The following is a 10,305-nucleotide window of genomic DNA, read 5'->3' on the forward strand; positions in this document are numbered from 1 at the left end:
TTCGGCAAAGTATTGAAATCTCGGTTTCGATTACTTTTTTATTTCGCCCACCGGCGAACTCGCCGAATTTAGCTGAAGCCCGTATGTTTTTCCATGAGTGTGAGCTTGAAAAAGTGAAATTAGCCTTAACCCGTAAAATGACCACAATGTCCCTATCACAAAGACAATGTCCCTAACCTCATTCACCAAGTTGTCGAGCTTAGACGGATCAAAATCCTAATACAAATTCGAAACTCAATGTTTGGAAAAGGAAAAACGATTTGGGACCCTATATCTAAGACCTCCAGAGATCAAATTCCCATCCACGCAAGATAACAAACATGTTTATAGCAGAAAAACAAGAGAATGAACGTATTTATAGCTCAGGAAGTTCATATTTTTTCACCGGATTCTGACGGTCTTTCAAAACTCTGAGTTGGGTTCATGAAGAAGCAGCAAACAGATTCAGGCTTCTAAACCAAAATCGAAACCCAAGTGTGATATTGTTAATATGTAGAAAACCTTAATCCTTAAGGCTGTGGAACAGAACCGAGATTTCAAACCGGATTCATGAATCGAGAATATACCCGCTGGTTGTAAAAATTCTAGATTCAGAAACAGAGATCACTACACCAAAAACGGAACGAGATTATGGGAAGGGGTCGAGATTTCAAAAACTATACATTTGCTCATTTACAAAAATCACGCGATCAAATAGTTTTTAGGATGAATCCGATTCATTCCACAACCAAACATCAAATTTTATAAATTATAACTACATAGATTTGAAATCTATAGATTTAAAATCTCTAGATATTTGAAATCTCCAGACTCATGTAACCAAACAGGCCCTTAATCATTTTCAAAACATGTTTGTTGGAATAAAATTGGGGTGGGAAAACTCTTGAAAAAAGTGTAGATTTCTTATTTTTCCCTTAAATCTTAAAATTGTAAATTGTTTGGTTGTTTGAGGTAGGAAAGTGAGAGACAAGTTTTCTTGAATCAAGGAAACTTCTTTGGTGATGTGGCAACCTAATTTTTCCACCCGAAGCCATTTTAAAACCCCATAAATTTGATGGGATTTTGTGGAAAAGGTAAAAAGTGGAGACCCACTACTATCACTTTTCTATAAAACCCTTTTCTTTCCTTCTCCCTCACCCCACTACATGTGGGCCCACATGTTTTTTTTTTCCCACCCATTTTTTCTCACCCCACCTTTGCAAACAAACGCAGCCTAGTATAGAAACCCTTTTAATCTCCCCTCTATCAGATCACTTTAATCAACCTATACCTATTATGGGAATTTGAAGATTCAGGTACAACAGATCCCAATCTTGAATTCTATCCCAATCCCTCTTCTTTGCCAAATCAACCAAAATTCATCGATTCTCTTGTATCTTTTTGTGATTTTTGTTGTTTACCAATTCGATATAGACCTCTCTCCTCCTCTATTTGAAATCTGAAATCCAACAAAAGAAGAAACGAAAAACAATCTAATCAAATCATACCCAGATCTGATCTATCATTTGTTTGTATCTTCTTTTGAGATCCAAAATCCCAAATCTATCTCAGGTAGGATGTACAGATTAAGCCTGCTATTGTTTTCAGAACTGGTAAGAAATTATCTATAGTTGAGTTCTATTGTGTAGATATTTGAAAAGATAAGGTTATATTGTGTGGTTATTTGAAAAGCATTTGCCCTAAAACCGTAAGGTTTGAATTTTGTAACACCCCACGAAATAAACTGCCATTTTTCTTAATTCTCCAAGGGAGGAGAGAAACCAGAGACTAGAGAGTAGTAGCACAACACTGAGAGTAAAGCCATAAGGGAAGAGTTCTTCATTTAAAATTCTCAATTTTTGTAAACCCGAAAGTGAGAGAAACATAAACAAAAAGAGGAACAGATGAGAAAGAAGGTTGACAGAAGGTTGACGAGTCAATCAAAACTTTGATCAAGAATAGTGTCAAGACCAGGCACAAGTCGATGTCGTCATCATCGGTGACAAGTATCGCGACCAAGTCCGTTTTTCTTCTTCTTCTCCCTCTTGTTGATTATTGTTTTAGATTCAATCTTCTTGGGAAAATTGATGAATTGACTAACCCTTTTGGGCATTTAGGTAATTTATCCTCAAGAGGGTATTTGAATAATTGAAACTGTAAATTTAAATGAGGTATATGGGGTATTTATGTAATTTACCATTAGGAGGGTATTTGTGTAATTGAACACTCAAGTTTGAAATTGAGGGTACTATAGTCATTATATTATCATGAGGGTAATATGGTCATTTCACTCATAATTTAATAGAATCTTGGATAGAATGTTAGAAGTGTGTAACTTGTAATTTTGAGAGTGTGCAATTTATAATTTAGAGCACTAAAGCGTGCAACTCAGAGTTTAAGCCCCACTAAAACGTGCAATATGTAATTTATTATAGAAAATTTTACTTGATATCTCGAGGGGTTTAAATTTTGAAATTTATTTGTTTTTTTGGTACAAATGGGTTTTATTAAGTCGGGGGATGGGATATTAATATGCCTTAGCGAGAGTCGAATCCACAACCTCTTCATTAAGAGGTGTTGGTTTCGACCACTGAAATTTTTTTATTTACTATCCATTTAAGTGTTTTTACTTTTTGCCTAGTACAAAGTTTGACCTTAATTGCCCAAAATTTATTAGGCCTTGTTAGTTTGGAATGGCCACAAGGAAAATGAAACTTTAATGAAATAATTTTCTTATGTTGTTTTTTTATACATTTGTGATGATCTTGTTGATAATATTGGTGCTTGTATCGGTACATACCTTAGCAATATCAATTTTCAAATGCCTCAAATGAGTGAGATGCTTGGTAAGTAGTAAAACGAGAGATATCTGTGGTTTAAGTAGTCTAGATTGTTGTGTTATGGGGTCTCACAATCCCAAAAATTTTATCCAATCCAATTTTGATTTTCTTGTGGATATGTGACACATATTCACAAGTTACATTAAAGGGTTGTGATTAAATTAAGATTTTTTAAAAAAAAATCTTGTAAACTTAACCTCAACCGTTTGATGTGATGTAATGACACATGTCACACATCTACAAAGAAATGGATGGTCCACTGTACAAAAATCCCACAATCTGCTAATGGAGGGTTAGTGGAGTAATGGAGGGTTAGTGGAGTGGTTGAGAACTTCACTTCTCAGTGGAGAGGTCATAGGTTAACCATTGCCGGCGGCATATATAATATCTCCACCCCCAATTTCCCTATTTATAGAAGCGCCTTTGTACAAAAAAAAAAAATCCCATAATTTGCCAATGATGGGTTAGTAAAGCGGTTAAAAGCACAATCTCCCACTAGGAGGTCTTGGGTTGGCACCCATTCAGCGGCACTAATATTCCCATTCCCATTCCCATATATAGAAAGCTCATAATCACCCCAAAATGGAAAAAAAAACCCCGTAGTGGTGCCTATAGTGCCCATTATTGGATGCACGCCATGTGGATTCTATTCAATCTCAACCGCTCAAAACATGCGCCCGATTTATTTTAAAGAAAAACCGATTTTGTTTCACTTAAGTTAGTTAAATGTGCACATGGTGTTTTGGGTGATTGAGATTTAATGAAATTCACGTAACATGCATCTAACAGTGGGAACTACAAGCACCACCACATCAGACGCACTATTAAAGCATGATCCCATCCTTATCTAAATTTGGCTCATCTCCTTGGAGAAGTTTTCCAATGAGTGCCCAATGAATGATATAATTCAACCACATATAAATATTTTAAACCAAGGGTACTCATTGAATTTATTCTAACCCATTGATTAAAATATTTCATATGATTGTATCAAATCATTCATTGGCACTCAAATGGATATTTCTCTAAGGAGAAGATCCAAATCCCCCTTACCCCTCCACCTTTTCCCCATTACCCTTATCCCTTTACCTTTTCCTCGAAAATTTATCCAGTCCATTTCTAACAAGGAAATGGACCATCAATTTCCTTATAGATGAGTGACACGTGTTCATGAGTCACATCAAAATGTTGAGATTAAATTAAAATAAAAAAGTTATATTTTTTAAATCAACCTCAGTCCTTTGATGTGACATATGGACATATGTCAATCATCCATAAGGAAATGGATGCTCCATACAAAGAAATGGACATGATGAAAATCCCCTTTCCTCTTATTCTTAGTCTTCTCTCTTTCCTCCTACCCAACTCCCTCCATCCATCCTTCAAGTCTAAAGTCAGGTTTAAATTGTTTTGCTAATTGTGTGAAATTCTTAATCTCCTATAATTTAGTGGAATGTATTTTTTATTCTCTCTCTCAATTTCTCTTTCACAAATGATAGTTTGATATTGTAAATTAGTTTTTATTACACTGCGCTTTTTAATCCAAAAGTTGTCATAACAACAAAGACAATCCATGGAAGATATTAGAGAGATCAAAAAGTCTCATATGTAATAAATAAAATTCTCAAGTCTGACGTGAGAAACTTTGAGATCAAATAATAAGGTCTCATTTTTTTTTTGTTGAGGGTAATATTTAATTAGTAAAAGCAAAATTTTCATAGACACTTCAAGGTAATTGGCAAATAGTACATATACTTCAAAACTATGCCAAATTGAGAATGATCCCCGCAGGATGTCTTTTGAATTTGCACAATAGTATATTCCCTTAGAAAAATTTGTTAAGTCATGGTTTGATATATGATTTCATAATTTATAAATTGCCATTAATCTCTTGTGACTTTATAGTATTGCATCTTAAATTTCATCTTTTTTTATTCCTTTATATGTTCTTTCTTCTTCATTCTTTCATCATTTTATATCATACTATATAGAATAATACAACTAAGGGTATATTTGTCATTTTTTCTAATCAAATAATGATTGTAACAGAAAAGGGGGCGCATGCCAATTTAACATAGTTTTGAGGTGTCGATGCTTTTCGCCAATTTTGTTGAGGTGTCTTTAGAAATTTTCCTTAATAAAAAATAACTTGAATTTTTTTTTGACATCTTTAGTTAAACATTTTAGATACATTTGTATGAATTTTGTTGTTTTTCGTTTTTGTTTCGTATTGCGTGGCAACACTCTGACTTTATTGGGCCTACCTTCATTTCTATTCGCCACCCTTATGAATTTATTCCCCTCAATCGTAACTATTCCTACCCCTATGAATTATCACTTCGTTAAGGGAGAGGCACGTACTGTCCTGAGGCTTCTCCAACACACGATAAGGGTGGGTTCCACCTCTGATTCATTTCGTCAGTACTCAGAGGTGAGCCCCTCTCCTATTGTGTGATGGAAGAATGTTAGGGAACATACTTCTTCATTGATAGTGAACTAATCATTTATCTATTTCTAGCAAAAGGTCAGGTGACAAACCCTCATCTCACTTGAGAGCTTATGTTCCTATATGTGAAGACTATATCTAGACAGGGGCGGACCTAAAGAGGGGTCAAAGGGGGCCATGACCCCCCCCCCCCCGAATTTTTTTAAATTTTATAGGATTCCCTTAATTTTTATAGTTTTTTCTCTTCCTACATGTGAAATGTCACTATTTGGCCCCCTAATATTGAGAACAAGTTTTTAAGGTAAAATAATAGGTATAAATGTCATTCCTAATTAAAAACTAATTCCTCAATCCTATTTATTCTCCCCTATTTTCTCTCTCATTTTTTCTTCCTATTTATTATCTTATGTTTCTATAAATGTGGGTTAAAGTAAAGTTTAGAAGAAAAAAAATCTTAATATGTATTCAAAAATCAAAATGTCATTCCTAATTAAAAACTAACTCTTCAATCTTTATTTATTGTCTCTTATATCCTATCTCCTCTCTCCTCTTTTATTCCAATTTATTCTCTTCCCTTTCTTTAAGGGTGAGTGAAGAAAATTTGAAAAAAAATCTACTCCACAATTAGGTACTCTTTATCTTTCTCAATTTATTTATCATTTATCCTTTTTCTTTTTTTTTTTTTTCTATTATTCTTTTTATTTGATTTTATATTCTATAATTCTTTATTTCTTGTGCAATTTTCGTTATTTGATTTTGTATTGTGATTCTTATTATTCTCTTCCCTTTTTATAAGCGTGGGTTAAGAAAATTTGGAAAAAAATCAACTCCATAATTAGGTACTCTTTCTCTTTCTAAATTTATTTATCGTTTATCTTTTTCTCTTTTTTTTTTTTTTTGTTATCTTTTTATTTGATTTTATATTCTGTGTTTCTTTATTTCTTCTACAATTTTCATTATTTGATTTTGTACTGTGAATAAAATGTCTATATTAGTAGGTAACTAACTACTATTAATTTGCATCTTACTTAAAAAAAAAAATTGGTTTACATTTCTTACCAAAGAAAATTTTGGCTTGCATCTAACTTTTTAGGGTTGAAGTTATGTGTATATATTTTTTTATATTGTTACTTTAATTTTATCTATATTTTGTCGAAAAAAATATTATTATCAATAATTTACCTTTTTTTTTCAAATACGTGTGGGTCATACAAAATATATGTGGATCTATTTTTAATATAATAAAATAATTTAGAGGTGGGACCTCAAATGGGTCTTATAAGGGCTCACACAATATGTGACAAAAAAAATTAGTGCTTCCCCAACGGAATGGTTATCTGGCTTTTATTCTTCGGCCCCCCAATATTGCATCCTGAGTCCGCCCTTGTATTTTGAAAGAGGTGTCATGTATGCCTCCTTAGCTATAGAAAGACCAAGAAGAATGAGTGGTTGATTCTATAAGGCATTGTCTTCTACAATCTAATGAGGCCACTAACAAAACTATAAGCAACATACAATAAGGACCACCACAATATGACATCTAATGCTTGGGGGCGAATTTAACCATTGGATGCTTAGGTAAATTTATCTTTTCAAGCTAATCACCTTTTTTGTTTTGCTTTCCAATAACACATCCATGTAGAAAGAACAATGAATTCTTACTAAGTCTAAATCTGTGGATTCTTAATGAGAGGATTTTAAATCTATGAATTCTAATTCAACTCTGGATAGATAGTACATTACAAAGATGTGCATGGAATAGTGACACAAATTGAATAAAAAGGTTTAATTTGGGGAAGGAAGGATAGAAACAAGGTAGGTGATGTTTTTTCATTCATTTTTCTTGTTTAAAGTTTCAATGGAAATTGTAATAGATGTGTTTTGGACTATAAATTTAAGCAATATGGTGAAGCTAGAAGATAGATCAAAACCATTATTCTAAGAGAGAAGAAACAACTATTGTATGAATTTTGTTGTTTTTTCATTTTTGTTGTATTGTGTGGCAACACCTCGACTTGTTGGACCCACCCCCCACTTCTATACACCATCCTTATAAATCTATTCCCCCATCATAACCATTCTTACCCCTATGAATTATCAACTCCGTCAAAGGAGAGGTATGTACTTTCCTGAAGCTTCTCCACCACACGATAAAGGTGGGTTTCATCTCTAATTCATTTCATCAGTATTCAAAAGTGAGCCCCTCTCCTATCGTGTGATAGAAAAATGTTAGGGGACATATTTATCCATTGATAGTGAACTAATAATTTATCTCTTTCTAACAAAAGGTTGGATGACAAACCATTATCTCACTTGAGAGCTTATGCTTCTTATATGTGAAGACTATATAGAAAGATGTATCACGCATGCCCCATTAGCAATTTAAGGCTAATAAGAAGAATGGGTGATTGATTCTATAGGGCATGGGTGCTTTACAATTTGGTGAGGCCATCAACGAAGCTATAAGCAACATACAATGAGGACCACCACATCATGACATTTAATACTTGGAGGTGAATTTTAATCATTGGATGCTTAAGTAAATTAATATTTTCAAGCTAATCACATTTTTTGTTTTGCTTTTCAATTTGGCTTGATGAACAGATTGTAGTCAATAACCCACCCATGTAGAAAGAGAAAAGAATTCCTACTAGATCTAAATCTATGGATTCTTAATGAGAGGATTTTAAATCTATGAATTCCAATTCAACTCTAGATAGACCATACATTACACAGAGATGTGCATGGAATAGTGATAAAAACCGAATGAAGATGTTTAATTTGGGGAAGGAAAGATAGAAACAAGGTGGGTGATGTTCTTTCATTCATTTTTCTTGTTTAAAGTTTCAATGAAAATTGCAATAGATGTGTTTTGGACTATAAATTTAAGCAATATGATGAAGCTGGAAGATAGATCAAAACTATTATTTTAAGAGAGAAGAGGTAGTAGCTATGGAGGGTATAACAAAGATAGGGTACAAAAAAGATGAACAAAACAGTTTTATTAGTGTTTTAGATATGCAACAGGCACAATGACCGGTGCAAAACCATAGCAATCTCGAGGCACGTCGATGTGCAAAACCAAGCTAATCTCATTTGTGCCCAAGGCGAATTATGTGTAAACCTTGCATTTTTTGTAGTTTACTTATTCTAATATTCTAATATAGGTATATCTCTTATTGTAGTATTCTAATATAATTATTTCTTATGGGGTAATTGTATTACAAATTCCAAACAAATAATAATGGAATTGAAATAAAATTAAAAATCGAAGATCCAGCATGAGAACTGACGGCAACAAAGAACCCCACGACTAGCCACATGAGGCCTTTAAAGTAATTGATGTACTTTATTACCAAGGGTTTTTCGCACTACTACATTCAAGATAAATCATCCTCCAATTAGAAGATGAAGTAGTTCTTTTAGTCCCTTCAAGAAGCCAAAATGTACCACACAACACTAAGATAAACTCACAACAAGAAAAAAAGAAAATAAAAGAACTTTATAATAAACAACCAATAATGCAAGTGTGAGTAGTGTATGAATTTTACACTATATGTAAGGATGATGTTGGGTTTATATAGGCACCACACCTTACAACCCTTGAGATTCTCATGGTAATGAATTGGGTCGTGAAATTGTATTGAATCACCTCCCTCGCTAAAAGGAGAATCAATGACTTTGTCTCTTCTCTACTAATGGGAATAAATCATCTTGACTTAACCTCCCCACTAAATGGAAAATTCTCGTATTCATCTCATTGCCATGATTTGGATTTAATTCATTTAATACCCTCACCCCGCTCATGGTAATGACCACGAATGGTCATGAAGGTGTAATAAGAATCTAAGGTCAACAGCTTGAATTTGATTAAATTCTACCCAATAAACATGCCCACCTCATCATCATGATCAAAGTCTTTAAGGCTCCCAAATCAATTGCAATTGATGTTCATGACCACCTCACAACCTACGATCAATGTTATGAAGGACCTCATAATCAAGGTCATGAAAAGACTCTTTTACTTATAGGTGTCTCATTACCATCCTTAACTCATGGATCCCACACACTAACAAATCAATTAAAATAAATGAAATGCAAAACCTAATTTTGAAACTTAATATGAAATAGATTTCAAGAAAAATCAACCAATCCGCCATAAATTTCAAATTTGCAAGATCTACAGTTGTAGACTCTGGATGATATGCACATCAGTTGCTTATTACCTTAACATGTTAGATTCCGTATGGAACAAATCAATCAACACTTTCATCACAAATATCATTTTAGAAGACAATTTCTCTCTTTCCAACTCTTAAACACGGGATTTTCTATAAAGATTTGCATAGACAATCTTTGTTCGGTAAACAAGAATCAAATTCAACCCAATTGTAATGATGCAAAATGAAGACATCATTAGGCAAGTAAAGAAGCACATAATACTATCACATGTCGATGCCATTTTCCGTCTAATAAAAACAAGGAAGAAAAGAAACAGCACCCCCCAAGCCCGACCACGAGACCGAAAAAAAAGAACCAAAGGAACAAATGAAATATCCACCCCCTTCTCAAAAACATAATCAAGATTGTTCCCAAAGGCCCACAACAACAAGAAGCACTAATAAGTATTATTAATAATAATAATCTTAAAAATAATAATAACTAATAGATAATATTTAATTAAAAAATAATAATTGATAAATGTTAAACAAAGAAAATCAGAAGACATCAACAGAAGCCAAGAAAATCTCTTTATTGAAATCCCGTTTTATGATTTCAACAATATTCTATAATGTCAGTTTTACATTTTCAACCCAATTTGTGGATAGAATTAATAAAATAACAATTAATATAATTTTTTCATGAAATTGTAACCATTTTCCAACATCAATCATACTACTATTTCTTAGGATTTCTCCCTTACGTTTTAGACTCTTGAACGGTTGAACTCCATCTTATTCCCTCTCACTCCCTTTCCTCCATGAGTTTTCTTCCTTTTATCTTTTGCTTTCTTCTTCATTGCTGTTCTTCTGCAGTACA

This window comes from Hakea prostrata, chromosome 5 (assembly GCF_041222555.1).
Source record: "Hakea prostrata isolate BN-2017 chromosome 5, UWA_Hpros_2, whole genome shotgun sequence".
Taxonomy (NCBI): domain Eukaryota; kingdom Viridiplantae; phylum Streptophyta; class Magnoliopsida; order Proteales; family Proteaceae; genus Hakea; species Hakea prostrata.